This window comes from Crocodylus siamensis, chromosome 5, assembly GCF_052110815.1.
Source record: "Crocodylus siamensis isolate JL-2025a chromosome 5, ASM5211081v1, whole genome shotgun sequence".
NCBI lineage: Eukaryota > Metazoa > Chordata > Crocodylia > Crocodylidae > Crocodylus > Crocodylus siamensis.
In genome coordinates, this window is record NC_143399.1 from 31,531,321 (window position 1) to 31,557,965 (window position 26,645).

At 44.2% G+C, this 26,645-nt stretch overlaps 1 protein-coding gene across 11 annotated transcripts in view; it reads right to left on the reverse strand.

The window, feature by feature from the left end:
- ZNF644 (zinc finger protein 644) overlaps positions 1-25,822 on the reverse strand; it is a 90,014-nt gene extending 64,192 nt beyond the window's left edge. For 5 of the 11 annotated variants that reach the window (XR_016442316.1, XR_016442315.1, XM_090047100.1 and 2 more), the window contains exon 1: positions 25,534-25,614. The gene's annotated coding sequence lies outside the window, so the exon portion shown is untranslated. Of the gene's footprint in view, positions 1-23,858; positions 24,017-25,243; positions 25,308-25,533; positions 25,642-25,748 lie in introns of those variants that run through there. The other 6 variants (XM_090047095.1, XM_090047098.1, XM_090047096.1 and 3 more) reach the window with 5 other exon arrangements.
- Positions 25,823-26,645: the final 823 nt, after the last annotated feature.

Sequence of the window (26,645 nt, forward strand, 5' to 3'; positions counted from 1 at the left end):
GTCCTCTGACTACTAGTAAGTAGAGGTGCACCAACACATTAGTCCATATCGTATCGGCACCGATAAAAGTAATCTGACATTATCGGCAATCGGCTTTTTTTGGCTGATAATGTCACTGATAAAATGTGCATGCATGTGGGCAAGCACACAACATGCATGGCCAGGAGTGCAGCCCAACAGCTTGGAGAGTAGTGTCCAGCTGGTAAGTCTGTGAGTGGCAGGGGGTGGTGGTGAAATCAAGGCCCCCGTGGTAAGGAAGGGAGTGGGGCTGAGGCAGGCGTTACCCAGCTCGGGTGGGACAGGGCATAGGACAGAATTGGTGGTGCATCCAGAGGGGTGTGGAGTTGGCTCCCACCTTTGCACACACGCCTAGGGGAGGCATAGTGGGCACATCCCCCTCCCCCCTCCGGATCTGTGGTGGGTGGCGGTAGTGCTGGGAGGAAGGGCCGAGGGGGAGGAAGGGGAGGCTAGAGCCACCCTAAAATTTGCTGTAACCTCCCTCCCAGTGCCATCACTGTCTGCCCCACCCTGCCAATGCACAGCCACCAGGAAGAGGCTCGAGCAACCCCAGCCCCAAGCACGCAGCTCGCCTTCACCTTGTGCATAGATCCAGAGAGGCATATGTCTCCCCCGGGGGTGGGCAGTCGTAGGAGCTACTCCCCGCCCCCACGATGAGCCACTGACTCTGTCCCACACCCTACACCAGCCAGGTAGCACCTGCCCCAACTCCAGCCCCACTCCCTCCCACACTCACCACAGGGGCCTCAATCTGCACCCCTTATGCCCCTCCGCAACTTACCAGCCAGGCGCTGCTCTCCAAGCTGCCAGGCTGCATATTGGCAATTGGATCAGTATTGGCTGATATGGCTAGCCAATCAGCCATCAGTTTTGGCCCAAAAAATCTTTAGTATTGCACCCCTACTAGTAAGGGAAGCTCTAATTGTAGCTAAATACGTCAGTATGTAACAGGATCACCATCCAAGTGCCCACTAGGCCCCAGGTCTTTTAGACAGCACAATGTAGTTTAGTCCTCAAATAAAATATGGCATACAATAACTGTAGATCCTCATAAGAAATGTATGAACAGAAGCACTTTTAGAGTTGCTCAAAACAGAAACAAACTGAAAAACAAAGATGTTATTTATTGGTGTAATACTACAAGAACAAGATTCAACAAGGAAACACGGGTCCTGCAGACAATAGCTGCAACCATACAATAAAAATAAGACGCATGCAGAAAACTGAGAAAAGGAAAACATTCTGGATTCCCAGAAAAAGCTGATGTTTTAGACCAAAAATCAGACCTTTTCATAAGCTACAGATTTTAAAATCATCACATTATAGCATTTACTCACAAACAGCACTTCACAAAACACAGACAGCAAGCATCAAATTCATACATCTCTTCAAGTAATTTCAATGGTTAGTATACCCAACTGTTAAATTTGCATCTCATTTCCAACCTGAATTTACCTAGCTCCAACTTCCACTCACTGATTTCTATCATATCTTTATCTGATCTCCACATCTAGGTACTTACATTTTTGCTCTGCTTTTAAAATGGAGATGGCAACTAAAAGAAAGAGGTTATCATGAATGACTAGGGTGCCTGCTACTGAAGATAGGGAATGGCTTAGCTGCCAGTTAGGAAGGCAGCAAGTGTTAGCTGTTGGGAGCTGATTAGATCAGCTGACCGCCAGGGGGCGAGGCTTGGCCTTCATAAAGAAGGGAAGGCAGAGGCCAGCAGCAGTTCTCCTCTGGCAGCCGCAGGAGCTCTGCGGCGGAGAGCTGAGCAGCAGAGTTTATGCTGGCAGTTTGACCGCTGCAATGATGCGAGGGGAGGGAGAGAACCCCTGAGAGAGGCACGTGAGTGAGCCAGCATAGTTGTGGAGTTGTGATTATTACACTGGAGGACCGGGCGAGGCTGTAGGGGTGGAGGAGGCCTCAGCAGGAGCTCCCCAGTAAGGGGGGAGAGCTCCTGGCACCAAGGAGGGTGCTGCGAGCGGGGGGTCCCGACCCCAGCCTGGGCATTACCGGGACAGGCCCCAATTGGAAGCCCCAATTGGGAAGGGCCCAAGTTGGGCATAGACAGGCCCGAGTGCAGGCAGCGAGCACAAGAGGCACGAGCGAGAGCCCAGTGGGGGCATAGAAGGCCTGAGTGAGGGCAGGGGGCGCACGAGGCGACCACAGGCCCAAGTTGGGCATAGACAGGCCCGAGTGTGGGCAGCAAGCGCAAGAGGCGCAAGCGAGGACCCCAGCGGGGGCATAGAAGGCCCGAGTGTGGGCGGAACATGCATGAGGCGCGAGCGAAGGCCCAAGTTGGGCATAGGAAGGCCCGAGAGCGGACAGAGCGCGCAAGAGGCGCGAGCGAGGACCCCAGCGGGGGCATAGAAGGCCTGAGTGCGGACAGGGAACGCACGGGGCATAGCACAGGCCCAAGTTGGGCATAGGAAGGCCCGAGCGTGGGCAGCAGACGCAAGAGGCGCGTGCAAAGGCCCAGGTTGGGCATAGGCAGGTCCGAGTGTGGGTGCGGAGTTTGGGAGGCGCAACCACAGGCCCGAAGGCGGGCATAGAGGCTGCAGGAAGTGCAGGATGCAGGCCAGCACACGAGTGGCCGCGGAGTATAAGGGAGGCAGGCCCGAGTGGGGCGCTGCCTGAGAGATACGAAGCCCCGAGAGGGGAGTAAGCTGGTTGGGAAGCCCGTGCTGGGCGAGGAGGGGCACAACCAGGGAGAGCTGCCTCAGGAGGGGGCGCGTGTATTGAGTTGGCCCCGGGCTAAGACCAGCACCGGGACTCGGAGGAAATCCCGGCATAGTAAGACCGGCCCCATGCCAAGAAGGGTAGGAAGGCAGCCTCCTTCCCTGAACAAACAAGATCAAAGACGTGGCGGGCGAGACGGAGAATGCGTTAGACCCAGACTTAGCATGGTAGGCAGCGGCACTAGGGGAGGTCACGGCACCCCTAGGGGCCATCCTGCCACACAGGGAAAAGTAATTCACAGATTTCTCTTTACTAAAATGAGGCTCATGCTATTAAAAAAAAAAATAAAATAAATAAAACAACAGCACTGGACTGAACTGTGCTCACTGGACAGCAGTTTTAGGGAGCATTGCAATCTTTCACCCTTCCAGCTTACAGGAAGTTTTGTTTGCTGACAATCTTATCATGGCTGGCAAAGCAGTTCAAAGAAAGGTTTGACAGTACAGGAAATGAACAGAACTGATCATAAGAGAACAATTTCACAGCCTTCAGTCCAGACAAATAGATTACAAGTCAACACATACCATGTGGGAAGCAAGTGCTGGGGGGAGAAGGGAGAAGAATTTCTTTACCATAGCAGAGAAAAACACAGAAGCTGAAGTAAGGAGTGAGTGACAATATAGATGAGAATGTGTGCTCAAATACTAGTTCAAACCCTAAATATTTAGGGTTGTTAGTTGTAGCCATGTTGGTCTAAGGATAAGCAGACAAGGTTCTGTGGGTTAGTACAAACTCTCTCTGTGCCAGAAGAGTTCTTGTATGTGAAAACTTGCAAAGAACAATTTTTTCCAACTATGTTGTTGGTCTAATAAAAAATACTGCCTTTACCCAAAGTACCTTGTCTTCCAGTTCAGATATGTGACAGATATGGCTACTTCAGATTTGTACGGTGTTAGTAAAATTAGCTAGCAGATCTCCCCTTCATGTCAGAGGAAAATGCATCCCTTATAGACTATTCAGCCATCTCTAAGCAATGAACTTACCATGCTCCAAAACAGCAACCTCAAGCATACCATGATTCCCTGGTAAGGCAGCTTTCTAAGCTAAAAGCAGTGCAGCCACATCCATATGGTGCTTGGAGTTGGTTAACTAACACCGCTAAGTGACAGTGCCAACTAGTCCACCCCACTACAGCTACAGCGTGCGCTAATGCAGCTATATTGCTTTTCGTTTAGGATGCTGCATTGCTCTAGCAGGAATGCTTACCTAAGAGTATCACTGGAGCATAGCAAGTTTACCACATTGTTGCAATTTATGACTCTTGGATAGATGCAAGCCCTATTTTTAGAAAGTTTCTATGTGGGGGGGGGGAAGAAATATTAAAAAGTCCATGCTTATTTTAAAAGAGCTGTTTAGTTAGTACACATTCAAATTTATGCCCTTGTAGATGGCAATTATCAATGCACAAATAATTTTTTTTACGATGTCTGGATTTCATATGTTGGTTTAAAAAAAAAAAAATACAGTTTTTAATGACATTATCATCTCAAAATTTTTAACCCAAGTAACATACAGTTATATTGCAAAGCTACTCTGAAAAAAACCCTTGCAATTATTACGCTACTTTAAAACTGCTAACAAAATATTTAACAAGCTCAGGCAATTTATGTCAATATCCACATAACTGAACAATGGTGTCCCTTGCAATGAGAGCTACCATTTAGCAGGATTACATAGAAGATTTAAGCAGCAATAAATTCAACTCTTTCCACCTATCTTCAGCCACTGCAGTTTAAGTTATGAATGAGAGATCACTTACAAATGCCCAGTTACATCTTCCAACATAATTTTCAACCTGTATAATCACCTATACACATACTTGCATCTCATACACATTATCTTGAACAAGGACAGCTTAGAAGCAAAATGCAAGACCCTCTCTTTCTCTCAAGCCCACTAGTTGCTACCACTACTCATAACCTCTGTCATCCTTGACCCAAAACATTCCTTATTTGATACCTATCAAGCAAATTTCTTCAACACATTACCTGTGCACTACCATGACTCCTGAACTACTGAAATATGATTCACAACAAATTCCTTATTGTTGATGAGTTAACATTAACTTGGTGTTTCCGTTTCAGACTTGCATGTTTCACTGTGCAACTCTGTTTTTATTTGAAAGATAATTGCTATAAAGAATATCACTTTTCCCCTAGAATAGTATATCATCTCAGCTTTACCAGAAACATCATTGTTCACTGTGGAAAGGAATAGGATAAGCACACTTATCTACAAGCTGAAAAAACAGTTCAGGTGGGTCACTGCAAGGATTTAACTGCAGATCTGATCCTTAATTCAGAATCACAAGACAGGACTTGATTTTTGAGCAATATTTTAATGTTACTTTTAAGTTCTAAAAGTGAAGGCTTTGCTGAACTAAAAACCATTTAATGTCATTCCTTTGATAGGTAGAATTATACTCCAGATAACACACACATTTGGAAAGGATACAGACTTTTCACGGTATTACTGATAAGAATAAACTATTTGGAACTGTAAAATAATTAACAAAAGCAATAGGAAACAAGCATTTACTACTTAAGCGGAGAAAGGATGACTTGAGATTTATTAAAAAGACATTTAAAACAGATGGCTACTGGACTGCTCTTGACATGTTCTAAGGATTCAAATGCCAAAAAGGACAATTCACTTAGAGAAATGGGTTTATAAATTAAAACATCTGCTGAGAAAATAAAATGGGTAAGTACTATACGGAAACACATTTCAATTACATATATTTTTTACCTGAAAACTAGGCTTTGTGTAACATTTTAAATTAGTATATGAAAACAGCACATTAAGAGTCAAGCCATGTTCTTGCTGTAGCAGCACTGATTTCTGGTAGCCATTTTCTTTTCAGCTCTAACTGTGCCAATTCCAACATTTCTTTCTGCAATCTCTGTTTAAACCCAAAAGACAGCAATTGCTTTAACACACTCTACTCTCAAGCTATGTACAAAAGACAGATCTTAACATACTACCTTCTTAAACTTAATATAGTCTTAAAAGTATTTCCTAAATCACTTATTTACACCTGTGTTTCTCTTTATACTAATGCAAGATTGGGAGAGAAGTCTGTCAGTCCAATGATTATTAAATGTACAGCCTATAACACAGCAAAATATCTATGAAAAAACACCACATGAACAGAAGAGTTGGAATTTTAAAACACAAGTCAGATTATTATGTAATTTTGCATTTACTAGTATACAAGTAAGAAAATGTTCTCCTCCAGTAACAAAATTAAAAACAAAACACTAATACCTTCCTCCTGAGCTCAAACTAGAAGATTAAAACCTGAAAACAGTGCCATAGCCAAGAGTGTAAATTGCTACTAGAATCAACATGCCCCTTCTTCTATTTTCATCCCTTTAGAAATGTAATTAAGATTTACTACAAGGAAAGAAAAAAACATACCACCACATTGTATATGGACTCCAATACATAAGAATTAAAAAATTAGAAAGTCTCCTATACACTTTAGCAGACTGAATTTTGATATTTTAGGCAATTAGAAAGGCCTTCTAAAAACTACAAACTCAACTTTTAAAGAAAGACATACAAAATATTGTATATTATAACTATAAGCACTACATGCATATAGTGGTTTTCAACCTTTTTCATTTGCAAACCCTTAAAAAAATTTTGAATGGCAGTGCAGACCCCTTTGAATTGCAAGTATTCACATTGAATTGCGTGTTCACATACCTTTGACTGATCAGTCCTTTTGCATGGACCCCTCAGACATAACCTGTGGACTTCCACGGGTCTGCATGCAGACCACAGGTTGAAAACCACTGATTTAGGATATCATAAATCTTCCCTCTCCCCAATCACCAGACTACTAAAGGAAAAAGGAAGGCAGGGGAGAAAAAAAAATTTCAAGAATTTTAAATGTTTGGTTTCCTTATTTAATAAAATAAAGTACACCCAAGCTTCTTTTAGAGAACATTAGGCTTTTTAACCCATGAGCATGCACATGTGACATAGCACCACTATAGCAAGAAGCAACACTTTGCCAGATAAAATGCATCTATGCCAACCCAGTTCAGTGCCCCATATTAATAGAATGATAGACTGCATAAAATTGGAGTTCTAGTGGTTCTCAACCTTTTAGACTTGGGATACCTCTCTGAAAAGCTAGCTCTCATTTTTCCATAATCAGAAAATAAGTAAAAACTAATGGAACAATTCTTCTGCTTCAAAGAGCTCAAAAAGATCATAACAGGTCAGCATGTTTTTAACACTAGGGATTCCTATGGCAATCTTGTGCATCATGTTTGCACACTTAACAGTGCAAACGCTGTGTGGATCTCAAAGATTTCAACGCACCTAGATTGAGAATACCTGATCTAGGTCCTAGAGAAGAAGAAAAAGTAAATTAGGTGTACCAAGAAAACAGAACGTAGCCAACAACAAGATAAAATGTTTTCATATTTAACCACTGCATCTCCCTTTACATTTTTTTTTTTTTAAATAAAAATTCAAAACTGCAACTAAGACTCCCCAGTGGATTCATACAAGTGTTACTTCTTCATATGGTGGGTGGCTTAAAAAGACTAAGGGTCATCAATCAGTGCAAGTTAGGCACCTGCATGCCTTAAAAATCTAGCCCTGCACCCAAACTCAATTTCTCACAAGCCTATTCTGGCTGAGTAGACAGCTGTGGCTGGGTTCTGAGTTTAGTGCTTGCTGTCTTGTTCAGGCAGCACTTCGGATGCCTCCACTGGATAATGACAGGACAGGTACTAGGAATGTAAAAGATTAAACAATTAATCATTTAACTGATAAATGCAGTGATAGCCTACCCAAGTGCAGTTAGTCTACCCAATATCCTTTACCTTTCCAGCATGTGCAGTCTGGCAGGGAAAGGAGAGGGGGAGAGAAGCCTGGCAGTTCCCCAGCAAGACACAGAATGCCAAGAGGGCAGGCAGGAGGAAGGGAGGAACCAGGAGGAAAGGAGGGGTAGTAGGAAAGGAGAGGGAGAAGGACTAGGAAGAAAACAGCCATAGCCTAGGAAGAAAACAGCCAGCAAACCAATGACTCAATTAAGCAATTAGCTGCTGGTTTACAGGTAACTCCTTCCCCCCCAGCCCTGGGCTTCACATGGGCTGTGTTGTCTGGCTCGGCTTCCTCCTCGCTCTCTTCCCACAGCCAGAGGGCTCTGAGAGCCAAGCAGCTCCCAGCAGCAGCTGTATCTGAGCTGCTGTGTTGTTATTGGTTAATCATTTAACCCATATAATTAGAAGAGGTTAAACGAATATTTAAAACGAAATTTACATCCCTAACAGGTACCACATGCAGTAACCTTTAAGAATTAAGTAAGTTAACTTCTGTGCATGTGAAAATAAAGATGTAAAGTTTGGAGACTAAGAAGAGAATGCAACTTATATAAGCTGAATGCAAAGACCAAAGTTACATTCATTATGTACCCTCAACAAAAAAAAATCATTGTTAGTTCTTTTACTTTAAAGTAAAGCAAAGTTAAATTCCTGTTTGACTTTAAAACTAGCTTTTGTATAGTATGCTGACATGTCACAGTCTCCATAATTAAAGAGATAAGGCTGAATTCTCAGCTACAAAGGCAGAGTTTTATTTAGCCACTAAAACCACGTTAGTTACAATTCAAAATTCACTGTTGCTCTACAATAAAAGCTCTTTATTAAAACCCAACAACTGCATGCAGTTATTAGAAACAAGAAGTAGACCAATCTTAATTGTTATGTTTTACTCCCTGCTAAATCTCAAAGCTGTAAAGAACTGTTGCCATATTTTGTCATGGCAAGGTCTGGATCCATTTGGTATGCTCTGGGCCAAAGGAAGATTGTTTCTGGTTATGAGGCTAGCAAAATTCGGTGCTTTATTAAAGGCTAGGATGGGTGGTTCTAGAAAGATCTCTTTAAGAACTGGGTCTTCTTCTAGTATGGGCTGCAACTGTTTGAGGATTTTTCCATACAGGTTCCAGGGAAAGATGATGTGTCATAACTAATGGTGTGCGATTTGTGGGGATTTTCTTTTTGTACTGCAGCAATTCTTCAAGTGGTATCTGGGTGGCTCTTTCAAAAGTACAATCTCTCTCTCTGGAGGAGTGTCCTTGTTGGCTGAAAGAGCTTTTAAGATGTGCAAGGTGATAATCATGGGTATTTTTCTCAATGCAAATCCAGTGGTATCAGAGGGCTTGGTTATCTATTACAGCTTGCTTGGTATGTTTAGGGTGATTGCTGGTTCTATGCAGAGATGTATGTTGGTCCGTGGGTTTCTTGTATGTGGTGGTTTGTATTTTACTATTCTGGACACTGATCATAGTGTCTAAAAAGGAAATGCTGGTGCTGGAGTAATTCAAGGGATAGTTTGATGGGGGGGGGGTGAGGAATGATAGTTATTGATTTCCATCATAAATTCAATCAGAGACTGCAGGTTTTCAGTCCAGATGATGAAGATGTCATCTATATATCCAAGATATAGCACGGGTTTGATGGTGCACTTCTTGAGGAATTCTTCTTCCAGGTGGGCCGTAAAAATATACTGTGGGGCCCTTTTGGCACCCATAGCTGTGCCCATGGTCTGGAGGAAGTATTAGTTATTGAAACTGAAGATGTTGTGTGTGAGGATGAAGCGTAAAAGTTCAGTAATATCTTTAGGTCTATACCCCGAGTTGTAATCTTGCTATAGTCTCCCATCCCTGTGATCCTCACTTCCTGCATTTGCATTTTCACAAACCTGCATTTTGCATATTGCTTTCTGTTCTACCCAGGACAGCACACAATTCACCCGTAGATTCTCTCTATGCCTGAAGAAGGGTGTTTGTGCCCAAAAGCTTGCAAAGAACAATTTTTCCAACTATTTAGTTGGTCTAATAAAATATATAATCTACCCAAAGAACCTTGTCTCCTTATGTCCTTAGACCAACACAGCTACAACCAACAACCTTAAAAAGTATGAGATGTGTTTTATCCAAAAATGTTAGTCACCAAAGTCAACCAGGTTTTTAAAACCAGTTTGGCTTGTGTATAGTGAAGGGTTTGTGTGTGCGCACTGTAAATGTTTTATTTTATTTCTGTATAACTGTACTCTCACATTTATGTGACCTTGTAGTTTTGGCTTCTAATCAAAATGAAAGCTGTATATTTTCCCATGCTTGTATTAAGCGGCACATGCGCATTTTGTAAGTTTAATTTCTTATCTATAAATGTCATTCCTGCAGAAATGAAACTTATGTAGAAAATCTACCTCGTAACTATTATGTAAAAGAAAACTATCCTATCCCTGTATGCTTAGCTTATATCATAGTTAGTGTCACAGAGGCAGTCCAACCAACATCTATAAAGAGGCATAGAGTAGCAGAGACAATGACTGAATGACCCTTCAGGCTTGATCACCCTGTAGCCAGTCCTCAGCCTCCCCGCCTGGGCGTATCCCAGCGAAAACCAAGGCCTCGAAAATCCGACAATCGACAGCAATTCACGTTACAGTTTTGTTATCTATCATCCTGTTCATAAGCTGTTGACCAGCCCTAGGACTAACTAGTGAGTAGCCGCACCTATCCTGCAAGGGGTGGAAAGTAAGGGCTCGCTAGTGAACCCTGTGGGCCAACAGACCCCCTTTGTATCCGGCATACTGTAACTGAAGAAACATTGGAGACTCCACCTCGACTGCCTCTCTTCGTAGCTTAGACAACATATCTATGCTTTCTATACTTACATTTACTGCAACTTCATTCCAGCCGGTCTCCCCTCTTATTTGTAAGAGGGTGAGGCCAGGTGAGTGAATAAAACAACTTTTACTTTACCTTATATTTACTCCGTAATAACTTCTACCACTAACACCCTATCTCAATGAGCTGTTGACCAATTCTGGGACTTAAGGAGTTGGCAGCCGCACCTAGCCCATTGGGTTAGAACGCAAGGGCTTACTCCGGAACCCCGTGAACCAACAAACATCCTACAAACTTATTATAGAAAACTAACAACTTACTCTAAGTTGTCTACTTGCACCAACTCGGCGAACCTCAAAGGCGGTCATAAAGCTACCTCCAATCCCGCCCCACAAGCCGCGAGCTCGCCCGCTCCGTAAAGCCCGCAGCTCCCCAAGCGGTGCCGGAATCGCTAGCCCGGCATTCCGCCACACGCACATTGTGGTTGTTTGTTTTTAAGTAAAAGTCCTTTCTCTCAGCTATTCAACTTTTATTCTTGGTTCTTGTGATAAAATTTTATAAATTCCCTGGCAGTCACAAAATTTAAACTCCAGGTTAACATTAAATAAAAATACATGAATATTTATATCTTCTTTTAATACCATAAACAAATGTAGAAGTTCATTTTCCATTTTTTCCTTTTTTTTTTTTTTAAGCAAGCCATCAGAATAGTGATATCAGAATAATGTCAGTACTCAGTGTGTGCGCGCGCTCTCTCTCTCCCCCCCCGCCAGGTGTCAACCACTTCAACTTACCTGGTTGTATTTAATACAGGTTTTTTATATTACATTTGGATTTTGCTAATTAAGCTCCCCATAAACACATTATTTAAATTCCATGGTTAATATCAGTGTCTCTCTCAGCATTCAGCTTGGTTTCTGCTGACATTTCAAATAGGTGTTCTTTACCAGTTCCTCAAGTTATACTGTAAATGTCAATTTGGAGTCATGGGGAGCATCCAGACGAGCCTGCATGTGCCTCATACAGCATCTCAAAGCAGCCTGAGATGCCACAAAAGGCACACTGGGAACAAAAAAAAAAAAAATTGCCCATGCTGTATATGTGCAGTGCAGTCTCAAAATTTGATACCTGGAAATCCAGGTATCAAAAAAAACACAGAAAAAAAGCAGGGCAGAGCACAGTCCAAGACCATGCCTCGAGGCAACTGGGAATCCGCTCCTCCAGAGAGACACTCTGGTTTCTGGCCAGAGCATCTCTACTGTGCTTCTGCAGACAAGACACTTCCCCATCCATCTATCTGAGATAAACTAAGACTCGTCATCTATTAGACTATGGGAAAATAGCTAAAGACTCCAAAAGAACTTCACTCAAAGACTCTTCCAAACCAATGTCAACTAAGATTAAAAATAAACCCAGAACAAATGAAAAAAGTCATTTTACATATGTTGTTCCCAAAGTAATCAAATTCACTTCAAAATACAGGCAGCATAAACTAGGTTTCTAACTGGACAGGAAATTAATCCAAATGATTTTTTTAAGTTATAAAAAGAGGCACTCTTGACCAGACAATGGGATTTTTTTTTATCCACCAGATATACACCATATGTAACTTGCACCATCTAGTTCCAAACCTATAATCCCCTTGAAACCAAACTAAAACAAGCCCTCAAATTTAAGAAAAATAGTCTCACTTTGTCAATCCAGGTCTTGATCATTTGACCTTTAAATACTGAATAAAAATGGCCATTAGGATAATTAAAGTACAACAAATTTGCCCAGAAGTTATCTGAAGTGACCCTGCAGCCTACGTATCTGAAGTGAGCCCAGACATTGTAAGGCCCACCCGAAAGCACACCATAAGGCAGTGATTCTCAACCAGGGTGACATGAGATCCTTTTCAGGGTGCCACACAATACTAGCACTATTAAGTGTGCAAACACCAACAGAGATTTCAAATAAGCATCCATAGCATCAAAAACATTCTGACCAACTGTGGTCGGTCTGAGCCCTCTGCAAAGATGACTTGCTTTTTACTTTTCTGTAGTAAAAAAAAAAAAAGAGTGACGGCTAAGAGCTGGCATTTTCCAAGAGGTGCCTTCAGTCAAAATGGTTGAGAACCACTGCCACAAACAAGGCAGTTTATGAAGCCACAAGCAGAACCCAAAAATACTAACAGAAAAGACCCCATCTATTTGGAACAGAACTTAAATGGCTTGCCTTCTGCTGTCTTGCCACCGCATTGTCTGGATTGCATTCTGATGAGGAACAGGGAAGAGACAGAGACAGACATCCAATGAGCCCATTTTAAAATTAAGATTAACAATTTCTGATAATTTCTTCTGTTCATCTGCTAGGCATGAGGTTTCTATCTTCCTGTCAATCACTACATGGGACCTGACAGTCTCAACTGTGATTAAAAGTAGTCTCTATAATACAGCACAAATTAGGACTTGCAGGGTTAGACTATTCCATTTTAAGCCAGAAACAGATGTTGTCAACTGGAGTGATTCAGCTGTGCTGCAATGCATCATGGCACAGCTGATTCACTTGACTGCATGAAATGCACAATGCCCTTTGTCCCACCCTTGAAAGCGTAGGACAAGGGATGACATGATCTCCCCAGTTCCACTGCTCCCCAGACCAGCACTGTGGGGCAACAGGGCAAAGTACTTTCCATTTCTGCCAGCCTCATGATCTAGGCAGCATGCATTACCACCTTCAGTATCTAGTCAGAACCCAGAAGGACTGTACATGATACAGGAGAGTCAGAGAACTAAAGAACCCCTGCCTAAAGACAAAAAAGGCACAACAGCAATCCTAAGACTGCTGCCCCATATGTCTCAGACTGACCCCATGTGCCAGATGCAGCACACATTGGACTAGTTTCCATGGGCACTCCATGGGGCGCAGCCAGCTGTTCTGGGGCTGTGCTGCAGAAGGGCACTGCATTCAGTGTGTACTCAATGCCAACCCTGCACACCATGTGTAGTGCAAGCCCTGGACCAGGGCCAGCGTGTGGTACATGCAGCACGTAGGGCTGGACCAGGCATGCTTGCTGTGAGACTGGGCACCAAACTGGGGTAACATGCTGCATAGAGCACCCTGCTGGACCAGCCCTGTGTGCTGACTCTGGGGCTGGTACAGACTGTTCCATAACCAGCCTTATGCACTGGAATCAGCTCATAAGGCCAGCCTGGCATGGGAACCTCATGCAGCACACTTCCCCATGACAGCTTCAAATGTGAGCCCCAGACTGAGGCCAGTGCAGGGCATGCACTGTACAAGGTGCCTGCATCAGGTCACTCTTGTGGACTGGAAATAGTGCATGAAACTGGTCTGCAAGTCAGATCCAGCCTGCAGACCAGCCCTGCACCTCTCATCTGTTCTGTGGGGGTGGATGAGTTTGACACCCCTGAAGTAAAACATACCATAGGAATTTCATAGTAGGTCATTCTGAAAGCAAATCTAGAGCTAATACCTTATTTCACAGTAACTTAAAATGTTAACACCTACAAAGAAAGGGATATTCAAAGGGTTACTATATAGAATTTTATGAAGGAAACAAAGATACCCAAGGCATGTTTTATCAAGTCCATAAGCTCTCTGGCTTCTTCACCATTAAATTCATGAAACAAGACTCCACGACAGACTCCTGAATTCATACCAAGAGTCCTTGATAAAGTCAAGGAAGTAACATATAAAGGACTGGGAAACTTCTCCAAATATCTGATTTTAGAATATTTCAAACAAAGTTACTTAGAATCACTGAAAGTAGGGCTGGAAGGGACCTCAGAAGGTCATGTAGTCCTGGGCATTTGTAAATCTCCAAAAGTTTCTGAAGTTTTAACAATACTTGGAAAATAAGTTGACATCAAAACATGTTCCTCAAACCTTTTCACTAGTTGTCAGAGGTCCCTTAAGGTCACCCAGCAACCTTGCATCTGTGTCAAAGATGCAATCCAAGACTCAAGAGAGAAAAAACAAGTAATTTTTTCTTAGTAATTAATAGTAGTGCTTCGAGGTGACATTCAAGTGAGTGTCAAGTACTAAAGCTGAACAAAGAATGCATCATTATCTTGATGTCTGCATTTCATAGCAGCACTCTGACTTCTTTCTATCCTCTCCATTAAGCTGTTACTTAACATCTATTTTTCTTTAATAGATTCCTAGAATGATATTGAATCTACTCAAATCAGTGTTAACTGCAATCAGTACTAAGAACATAACAAGAACAGAAATATAAGTATATGTGGCTTCTTATTAATTTGCTCATTACTTGAATTTGTTGCATCAAAAAAAGCCAACTGAAAACTGAGCTGGGACAACACTAAAAACCACCAATGGCAATGGAAGGGCATCTCAACATGAAGAAAAGCTTAATCTCGTATCCAAACGAATATTGATCTGAGGTCACAAGGGAAAGTTTTTGAACAATCCCTCTCAACATTGTATCAATTTTTCTCCTGGATCCTAATGCTGTACTGCAATTGACTATCAGAGCAAGACAGCTCATTTGGTAACAACTGAGAAACTACCATACTAGCAGACACTGTGACAGTTTTCCTCCATAGACCAGTGATTCTCAACTAGGGTCCCAAGCAAGGTTAGCACTGTTGCGTGTACAAATATAATGCACAAGTAACTCATAGGCTTCAAATAGGAATCCACAGCATCAGAAATATTCTGACCTGTTTACGGTCACTCTGAGTTCCTTGCAACAGCAGAACTCCTCTGTTATTTTTGTACAGTCAAAAAACAAGCAAAAATCAAGAGCTGACATTTTCTGAGGGATGCCTTGAGACTGAAAAGTTTGAGAACCACTGCCACAGGTATTTACACCTACAAATACTTAAAGGATATTACCTAAACTCCCCTTGGTCTACAGGTGTATCTGTAACAGAGCTAACAAAGCTAATGCATACAACGTACTAGTAACATTCCACCCAAACCAATATCCAATGTGGTTTTATTACTTAATACTTTAAAAAGATAATTTAAAGTCATATTCTACCACATGCTGTTTTTTAAACAAAGTCAAAACTTGACAACTAAAACATGTTGAGAACTGATTTAGCAGGAATAATTTAACAATTCCTGAGTCAAGTTATATTGCCTTGTAAGTATACATTGCCTCCGATCTCAAACTACTTTCTTCAGAGTACCCAAACTCTTCAGTTTGTTTATATCTTTTTGATAAAATCTACTCAGAAACTGATGCAATATTCTAAAAAACCTTTTCATTTAGAGGAACTTTCCTCCTTGCTCTAGAACAAACCTCCAGCATGTCTGCAGAGAACTGTATCAGCTCCTACTTAGATAACTCCCCCAGTCATAAAATATTAAAACCTAAATTTTGGGTCAAAGTTCTTGAAAAAGGTCTAAGATACCTCTAACATTTACTGCCCCCAGCTAGATGCCTATTTCAAACTCCCCTGGGCTGAAAAGTGAAAGCCAGGGCTGAAAAGTGAAAGCCAGATTCAAACTAGTTTCTTCACTGCAAAAATACCACATCTCTGTCTCCTGGTATTACCAAAAAGCTCTTAAAGCTGCCTAGTTAAAGAGCAAATCCAATGAAGCCCACAAATGGAATCAGCCTTCTCATTCCACCTCACACCAGTTAGACCTCAAATTAATTGTGTGCATTCAACAATCTTGCTGGAACATTGCAGTCACTCTCATTTCTTGGAAGTAGCCAAGATACTTTCAGAAAAGCTCAAAAGTTATTCTACTGCCTGTTATAATATTTGAAAAACACTATACGCTTCAATTCTATTGGAACACAGATGTTTCTCCCAAGTACCATTTCCATGTTGATCCTGTCCTCTGTGCAGAGCTGTACATGCCTCTTAACACACATGGTGATGTCTCTTTTTCTTCTTAGGATTAAGACACTAGCACAAGTCCAGACAGGGTCAACAAGGCCTGGCTCCGTCGAGCTTAGAACGTTCTCCCTAATTCTCTCTGCCATATTTGCAGCAAAAGGACACACAGGGAATTTACAATTCCAGAATTACAATACAATATGAAAGCCTAACCTACTAACAAGTTTGAGAGCAAGGAGATAGATTGGTCTAGCAAGTACATTGTAATCTGGGTGTCAATCACATTTATTTCCTTCTCCCACTGGTGCCTAAGGTGTGGACAGTTCTTTTGTATAATTTACCTCAAACTATTGATTGCTGTTGTGCCAAATAAATTCTAGTTTTTGTACAGACATAAAGGAAAGTAATCCCTGACCCAAAGAGCATACAATCTAACAAGTCAGAAAACAGAAAGGCCTTGGAATGAGGACACTACAGTTACATCTTGTGGGTTTGTGTGTGGGCATAACAAAATCCTGGAACCAATACTCACTGCCTTTCTGTATTGACACCATCAGTTCTTAAATTCAATTTTTAACACTACAAACTATCCTTAACGATTGTTACAGCTGCTCCAGTGCTTCCAGCCTATGTGTTATTTATAACCAGGGATCCAAGTTTTCCTTTTAGCATGGAAAAAAGTAGATTTTCTCCTTTAAAGGAGAAAAATGCAGGACACTAAATGTTTCCCCACGCAGGCTGGTAGAGTTCCAGCTTGCAAGTGGCCGATTGGGGCTGGGAGGGAATGAATGGGAGGAGGGCAAACACAGGCGGGAGCACCACATGCACGTATACATGCACATATGCATGTGGTAGCCAGGCAGCATGGTACAAATCAACTCCCAAAGCTAAGTATGTGGGGGGCGCATAGGCAGCACATCCATGGGGCACATGTACCCCCAGATTTCTGTACCCGTAGCAGGCAGGGGGCTGCAACCTGGCTGGACCGGCACGGGTAGGGGCCACCTCTGCGGGCCATCAGGCAGGATCCAGAACAGGAGGGCAGAGTGGGGTGGCAAGACTTTTTGCTGTCACCACCGCTAGGACCCCCACAATAGCCATGCAAGGAGTAACAGACCGGGGATGAGTTGTGCTGCCCCCACCCGCTGCCGCTGCCAGACACTCACACGCCGGCCTGTAGTTCTACCCCGCCATCACGTACGTACCAGCCACTGCTGCCATTCCCCTCGGGCTGCAGCTCTACCATGGAGGAGAGGTAGAGTGTGGGGCAGCACAGGCAGCCTGAAGGGAGTGGCAGCAGCAGCCAGGCCATGAAGGCAGGGTAGAGCTGTGGCCCAGCATGTGAGCAGCTGCAGGAGGTAAAGGACAGTAGGCCCTCCCCCACTCCATTACTCCTCACACTACTGGTGCAAGGGTGCCCTCCCATGCCCGGTCCTGCCTGCTGGGCCCCAGAGGTAGCTCCTGCCTGTGCCAATCTGGCCAGGCTGCAGACCCATGCCTGATGTGGGTACAAAAATCCAGGGGAACACATGCTCCTCCATGAGCCCCCAACACTGCCTATGGTGGGGCATCCTCCTGCTTCACACATCCACCTTCCCCACACACTGGGGGGCTGGGGCGAGCAGGTAGGGAGTGAGCAGCATCAGCAGAACCATGGGGGGGAAACGAGGAAGGGGCCCTGCAGGTCAGGAGTTAGGGGCACCAGTAGGGCTGGGGGGTAGGGAGGGCTGTGGCTTGGGAGTATGGGGCACTGGCGGGGACAAGGAGCGGCAGGTTAGGAGTCAGAGGCACCAGCAGGGCCAGGGGGCTGCAGGCTGGGAGTAGAAGGGGAGTTGCAGGATGGGGCTGTGGCTTGGGAATGAGGGGCACCGCATATCAGGGCTGTTCAGTACTACAAAGCAGCTGGGGGAAGTCACAGCTGCACCCCTATACAGGTGTGTGAAGAGAGCAGAGGGAGCTCTGATTTTCTATGATCGATCGATATCTATATAGGTATTTAGAATTTATTAATGATTGAGGCACTTGGTAGGCTTCCAAATCACTTTAAAATTGTAAATATATCAATAAAACATTATGTTCCCCTGATACCTCTCTCGTTCCTCTCTCTTGTGGTGTTTCATTTTAATAGCAGAAAAGCAGATTTGGGTGTTTTGATCAAAGAACTTTGGATTTGTAAGCAGAGAAAAATCAGGATATAACTAAGGTGGGCTAATTTACTATGATCTGTTCTTCTGCCTTCCCCTTCTGCTTCATGAAAATGTTCAAAGTACAATATCTAGTGCTCTTCCCTACTACCATTTTTTAAAAATCTCGACTACTACTACGTCTCCTTCCACAGAAAACAGGAAAATATTTTCAAAATAAGTTCAGAATTCACCAGTTCATGTTCATTAAGTGATTACAAAAAACCCCCCAACGTGCAAAAAAACACAAGTCAAAAGATGCGACCCCAAATGAGGACATCATCCAAATTCTATACTCTCTTGAACAAGCTAGTAAGGGAGCTGGAAATAGCCTCACCATTATCCATACCTGTAAGTTAGAATATTTAGTGTCACAAACAAACAGCACATGCAACAACATGCAACTGGGCAAAGATATAATTAATTTATAAGTGCTTCTACAAAAATGCCGGAGGCCTAAAAAAATAAGATGTGTGAACTAGAACGTCTGGTATTAAATCAGGGGTGGGCAAAATACAGTCCGCAGGCCAGATCTGGCCCGGGAGGCCATTCTATCTGGTCTGCAGGGCCCCTAAAAGAATTTAGAAAATTAATATTTCTCTGCCCTTGGTGCCTGTCAACAATGACAGGAACCAAAGGCAGTAGGACCCAGGGGAAGCCCAGCACACTTCCACAACAGTGGGGCCCACCCAGCCCTGCCCCACAGCCGGAAGCCCCAGCCAGGAAAGCTCAAGTAAGTCCTGGGTGGGGATGCTGGGCAAGGAAGGAGCACAGGATGGGGAAGCAGACTCTTCCCACCCACACCCGGTGCCTCGTGCTGCAGCTGCTTGCAGCCCACGTGGGACTGCCTGTGCCCACTCCAGACAGCCCCACGCAGACTGTGAGCACCTGCAGCATGGGGCACCAGGTGTGGGGCAGGGCCGTTCCCCCACCCCCCCCACACTCAGCTTTTCCCTGGGCTCCATCCCTGCATGGAGAAAAGCGGCCCCTCGCCCGCCCCATGGCTGGCACTCCACTTCCTGGTACACCAGAGAACACGCAGGGGGCCTCCCCTGCACCTCCCTCGCTCCGCAACTGGTTCCTCCTAGGTCTGGGGGGTCACCCGGGGTCCCCCTGTGGCCAATCGCTGAGCCAGGGAGACATGGGGGGGGTCCCCCCAGCACACTCCCCAGCAGACCCGGAAGTGGACTGGAAATACTTCCAGTATTCTAGGCTCGCTGCCGAGCACGCTGGAGAGCCGCCCGTGCTCCTGTGCAATGTTCCATGCACCCCAGCACTGCAGCGATCATGAGCCGCACTGCTACCTCAAGGTATGTAGAAAAACCTTTTAAAGTTGTGCCTGCATCCAAATCCAGCATCGAATCATCAGAATCGGATTTGGCCAAATCGAATGGGTCCATTTCACACAGCCCTACTAAATGGTCACTTTTCAAGATGGAGGGAGGTCAAATTCTACTACAATCTAGCAGAATTAACAAATGTACAGAGAAGGACAATCATAATGAACAAGGATATGAAGCAGCTGCCATACCAGAAGAGATTAAGGCAGCTAGGATTTTTCAGTTTGGAAAAAAGAAGGCTGAGGCAGGTTATGATAAGAGTTTTATAAAATCATGAGGGGTGTGGACAAAATGAAGAGAACTGTTATTCACCAACTCCCAGAATACTAGAAGTAGGAGGCACCCACTGAAATTAGTAGGAGACAACTTTAAAATGAATAAGAGTACTTTTTTATGTAGCAGGTAGTTAGCTTGTGGAACTCACTACTACAGAAGACTGTAGATGCAGATAGTATAGCCAGGTTCAAAAATGGACTTGACACATTCCCAGATGATATATCCAGTAACAGCTATTAAACAAAACGGTAAGATGTATCCTTTAGCACAGTGGATACCAGGTAGGGTAGCAAGCAAGGGACAGAGCACTCTAGACAAACCCAGTTCAATGCTCTCCCTCCAAGGCATCCACTGTTACTCCCATCCACTGACATAACCAAAGAGTGCAGTGTTTCAGCACAGATGTGAATATGATCATACTGTTTATATAATATTAGAAGCATTTATGCAAGGACACAGAAAACTGACCTTTACTAGGAAAGTTTTCCCACCAGTGGCATAACTGGTGCTTGCAATATCCGTTTCACTTATTGGACTAGGGTATAAGGAGACCTGGTCACGGAAAAAAAAAATTACCTAGGATTCCCACTGATGCCAAGGGTTAATTCAGGATCTAAAACTGTGCAAAATTCTGAGATGTATACAGAACTAAGAGCTGATTATTCTAAAAAGTGAGACACTTGCAATGTCCAAAAAATAACGCTCATATAGTCCATCACTTGTGAGCTAGCAGAAAGCTATAGTTGGTAATCCATGGAGACACAAGTCGTATCACTTATAGATTTTAAGTTTTAATTTTTAAAAAAAATCTCTGCAGTCTTAAGAAGTTAGGCTTTCAAATATGAAATGAGTGCAATTTGTTTGAGTCTGCACACATCTCCAAAACCACTGCTGCATCCTAGGATGCAAGACAGAACAACAGAACTGCTTAGTCTCATTAGTGCACTGTGGGTCACAGATAAATGCTCAGGAATTATTTCAGTTTCAGGTTACAATTAGAAAACTGAAACAGCACCAGAGGCAAGTACCAGAAATATTTACAAAGGACAGCCACCACGCTAAAGATATGATGGGGGAGTAAAAGTAATAATTAACACGATGACATACTGGATGCTCTTGAAGGGACAGAGTAGCAAAGTTACATTCATTATCCCCTAGCCACAGCAGCCAGAAAGAAACAGAAAGCCATCACTTCCCTTCCAGTAGCTCATACAAACAGAGCTTCAAATGGAAAATTCCTCTACAGATGCTGTCACAATAGACAAAGCCTCAAAAAGGCCCAAGCCAACTTTCCTGCCATACAAAGTTATTAGGTAGGAAGTACAATGCAGTCAGACCTCTTCTGGGTAGAAATCCCAGCAACCTCCTTTCTGAAAAGTAGGGCAAGGCAAAGTATCAGGACTTTTCACCTGCACGTTGCTCCTAAATAGAACAAAGCTCATGTTTCCAATTTACCATAACATTCTATACTGAAGACATAATGTATACACACTTACTACCACCTTTTCTTAATGTTATAAAATATGTTTATTGAAATTATTAAATACCATCTCATTTCTTCCTTCCATACATATCTATATTTCACTATGCACACCAAAAGATGTCAGCTAGGACAAGTGAAGTTTATACAAAAGTTACATCTGATTTTGTATGTTGTACCACTAACTTGGAAAAATATCTACAAAGTGAGGTACTGCCACATAAAAGTGGTAACTGCTGGTCCACAAAACACTAAAGCAAAGCTATAATTAGATTATGTCTTCAGTGTCTCCTGAAAAGACCTCCTGTTACTTGTTTTTTGATATATAACCAATTTGTTTAATTTGTTTGTTATTTGGAAGCCCTGTTATCTAGTACTGATTTTGTATTAACAAAGCAAACATGTGGTAATTGAAATGCTTTGCAAAAATGCATTTCCCTCCTAAAGACACCCAATAGCAAATATTACAGGTTATAAGGCCAACTTCTAACATTATATTTCTACAATAATTCAAAGCTGAGTAGTTTAACTGCAAAATACTTTTAAAGTTACAATTCCATTTTTTTTTTCCAAATCAGCTTTATATGACGATCATAACTGTTTAGCTGGCTATCAACTTTAGGCATCCTTTAAATAGTTACCCATGCACTGACACTACAGAAGTATTTTGAAGCATAGCAAATCTCAACATGAGATTGTCTAACTTGAATTGTCTAACTTAACATCCTCCTAGCCTTCTACGAATTTCAAGAAATTCTGAAGTGTCATACCATCAAATGATCAATTTACATAAGTCAACAAAACTGTTCAATATCAAACAGTATAGCTAATCCTTAGAGATGCCATTTCCAACTAGTCAGTTCAGTTATTTCTAGAACTACTAAGCTGTACTAAAGATTCCATAAATCAGCACAGACATGCCAGTCTGAGAGGCTGTTCTACCTAACACCAAGATCACTAAGAAATGTCAATTTATTCTATTAATATTCAGGGTAGGGAAAACAAACATGCATACTCACTGTTAAGCCACTTTCTTCCCTTTTTAACTTCACTGGCAATTTAAGTGTGTTACTGCAATGTTTTATCTCTAGACCATAACTGCTGCATACTGGTGGATAGTAGAAAGTACCCAGCAACTAAACATTTGTCCTGCATTTAAAGTTATTCAATAATAATTAAAATAAGATAATCTCTCTTATACAAAGAGGGAACAGCATTTAAGGGCGAGTGTGTTCCAATTAAATGTTTAAAAAATCCATTTCACTGTAACTGTTTAGACACAGCCTACACTTACAGTATACACCTTACAGGGATACAAGGTAACTAAAATGTAAAAATGGTCCTCTATGAAGAGCATTACTTGCTTACTCTTGAAGAAAAGGAAAAAAATTCTCCTTCAAAAAAACAACAGGCTCTAGACTGCCCACACTCATCTGGGCCACAATCAATAACTCCCATCTAGTTAATGCAGAACTGTGGCTCAAGAGTCTTTGCTAAATCCAATGCACTGTGAAAATAGTTTCTTCATGAACTGCAGTAATAATTATGCAACTACTCCACTTTTTTAATTTTTAAAATTTAAGGTTTTTTTTTCAAAACAGTAGCCAAAATTAGTAAGTATACAATTAATGTTGAGACATCGCTTTACCCTTTTATCAAATTGAGTTTGCTCCAGAGGTGACTTTGAAGAATCTGAAGCAGAAGGGCATACATATTAGTAGGTTACAGATTTTGCTTTCAGAAAATCTGCACAAACTATTATCAGTTCTTAAATTCAATATCCATAACTAAACTCAAAAGGTAGTTATTTAAAATTCCTACTACTGTTTAGCATTCTGTTTATTCAGTTGCTAATACCAGTGCTTTTATACATGTTTAAGTCAATTGTCACTATGCTAGAAAAGATATGCAGGATGCCCAAAGTCATCGACGTCTTCTCTTCTCACTAGCCAGGTCAGCAAAATGGAAACAGAGAAGCTTGAAGGTAGCAATTGTTCTTATACAGCAGTGGGGGGCAACCTTTCTGGCAGGTGTGCCACAAATTAAGGCCCTCTCCAAGTATGACTCCAGTTCCCTCCCCTTCCCCATCTACTGCTCTGCTTTCTGCCCTCTCTAGAAAGGTGTTCTAGTCTCCCTCCTGTGTGCCACATACAGAAGTCACTTCTGCCACTTGTGTCTTAACAGCCTTTTCCAAGTATGTTATTTTGCACATAGTATCTAGAGAAACAAGGGATTTACAAATACTGGATTTTCTAAAGAGAATGCAGGGCATGGGAAGAAAGAATGAGCATAGTGTCGTAAATTCAGGGGAAAACACACTGAAATCTAGAGATGTTATACCTAACTCACTGAAGTGTTCTGGCCTTCTTTCAGTTAATTTCCATAATAAGCCAAGTTCATTTTGTGAAATCAGCTGCAAATTTATTTTTATATCCCCATTTCTCATTAATGTTTCCTTATGTAACAAACTGTCACTTTTGGTACAGGATTCAGGGTTCCTGGAGAAAAAGATATAAATTAAAAATGTTTAAGACGATTTCTTCCAGTTTTTGTTCTAATTCATAAATAACTCTGCACCACGTTGCTTTGCAATCTTATTAGACAGGTTGCAACATCAGCTCTGATAATAAGTCAGTAAAACAAGACTGTCACACTGCATTGTTCCTCCATGCGCTCTAAACTCTTCTCCAGTTATGGAACTGTTGTATTTTCTCTGCATCTAACCAATCTACTAGCAGCTTTTAAAGATGAATTTTCTTCCGTCTTATTCTCTTTCTGCAGCTCTCAAGTCACCTACACCAGGCAATCCTGGTAACAAAAAGTTTTACGCAGAAAAATTAAAAGTATGGCTGCAGAAGTTTCCAATCATTTTATATACACCTTAGTACATAAGCTCCTGGGTTTTTTTTAAGTCGTTATACATGTGTGGAATTTTGCATTTTAATGAGACAAAAATACCATGAAGAAATCATAGTAAAAAGGCCACATGTGGCTACAAATAGATCAGGGTCTTCTGCAGACTTGTGCGCACTTGTGTTACAAAAATATCTTAGTGTTTAATCTAAGATTTGGTGCACAGGTTTCTCAATATGCCCAATTCCACAGCACACCTACCGCAAGGAGATTCACTGTTAAAAAAGAACATTTTTTGCTAATCCTGAAAAATGAGGTTTTGCTTAGCAGGTTGTTTTTGTGCAATGCCAAGAAGAACCTCCTTGGGAACTCTACCTCCTTTTCCTTTCTGAAATGGCTGGCCCTGTTGGCCAGGTGGCAGCCTGTGGGCTTAGGGCCCAGGCATTTCCAAGCAGACCTAGCACAGGTAGAAGGCAGTGGAAAGGAACAGGTACTGAGCCAAGGGCAGGCTGCCCATGGGGCTGTCAGTCACGGTCACCTGCACCTGGCGTGAAGCAGATTTGGGCCCAGAAGTCGATGGATTGGAAGCAGGACAGGCAGCTGCAACAGCTCAACTGCTCCCTGGCTTGCAGAGATGATCAACATGGATCACCTGGTGCGCGGCTCCCCTCAGCCAGCACGGCGCAGGCTCGGGCCATAACGCCCTCGGCCGCTCTGCAGCCACCTGGCCGCACGGATCTGATGCTGGGCCTGACCCCGCGGTCGCAGCGGCACCTCCCGGCCCCACGGCCAGGGTGACCCCGGCTGCCAGCAACGCCGCATCCTCGTCCCCGCGGGGCAGCGCGCCCGGGCCGCCCTGCGCGGCGCGTTACCTGGCTCGGCGCCCAGCCCGCGCCCGCTACAGCGACGCCGGGCTCCCCCGGCTCCTCCACGGCGCTGGCACTGGCAATGGCGGCGGCGCCGCCGCTCCCCGCCCGCTCCGCGCTCACTGGCTGCGCCGCTTCATGTGACCGAACAAAACCCTCCTCGGCGCAGCCCTTTGTGTCCGGCCCGGCCGCCGGGGGCACCGGGCAGGCCGCGCGCCCGCCCCCGGCCTCGGCCCCGGCCCGCCCGCTCGCCCGCAGCGCCCCCGGCTCCGCCGCGCCCGGTCCCGCGCACTCACCCCGGCGGGAGTGGCCGCGGCCGAGTCACTTTGCCGCACTAGCGCGGCGGCGGCGGCGGCAGCCGCCATGTTCCCCGCTGCGGCAGGATGAAGCGGACACGCCGGCTCGCCCCGCACCGGGCCCCGCCCCGCCCCGCCCCGCCCCGCCCGCGTGGCCCCGGCGCCCCCCCCCCCCCAGTGTCAGCGCCGCGAAGGGCCCATCACGGGAAACTCACGGGTCTCGCCAGGGCGTGCGTCACACCGCGGTGACGTGTGTGCGCTGCGTCATGCGTCACCGCGCCGACCCCCGCAACCCCTCCCCCCCAGTCTCGGGGCAGAGGCGCGTGCGCGGGAGTTTCCCGCTTTAGGGCGGGCGGGGGTCCCCGCGACCACCCCTCTCGGGTCTCAGCCACCCCGCCCCGCCTGGCCCTGTGTAGGGCAGCGGAGGGAAAAGTTTAAAGGAGCTAATTTGTAGATGAGGGCTGGCGTCTCGGCTACCCTTGCTCCTCTGCAATGCTCTGGGGCGGCCTGAACCGACCACTGCCTCGGCCCTGTGGAGCCTGACAATTGGGCAATGGCGGTGTGAAGAGTGGAGGTCCGCATTGCCCCCAAACAAGGCCCTCATCGCTGATCTGTCCCCTGGCTTGCGTCCACTCAGTGTCAGCCAGGTTCGCTGAACAGGTTCCATGCAGGGCAAGGCCTGCACACGACGCGCCTCTGCCACCGGGGTCTTCACGGCTACCCAGGCTGTAGCTGGGGCAAAACGCACACCCTGCAACATGTTGTTGACCCCTGCCCATTGACTAAGTTTGGCGGTGGATTATAGGAGCTGCACATGGCCACTGAAGATGCTAGCACCTGGCTTGGCAGTCCTGCACATGCAGACTAATATGGGACTGGTACCTACCGAACTCCCCTCCTCAGGAGCCATTGCACCGCCCTGACAAGGGGACTGGCTTCCCATCCCTGCAGCAAGCTGCTGGCCTGCAGGCACCAGGCTCTAATTTCAATTAACAGCCGCCTCAGCTAGGTGGCCTCTCATGCATGCTAAGAAGCTTATTTGCTGGAAAGATACATTCAGAAAATTAAGTTCGTTAAATTAGAGTTTGGGACTTGCATTTCTCACTATCTAC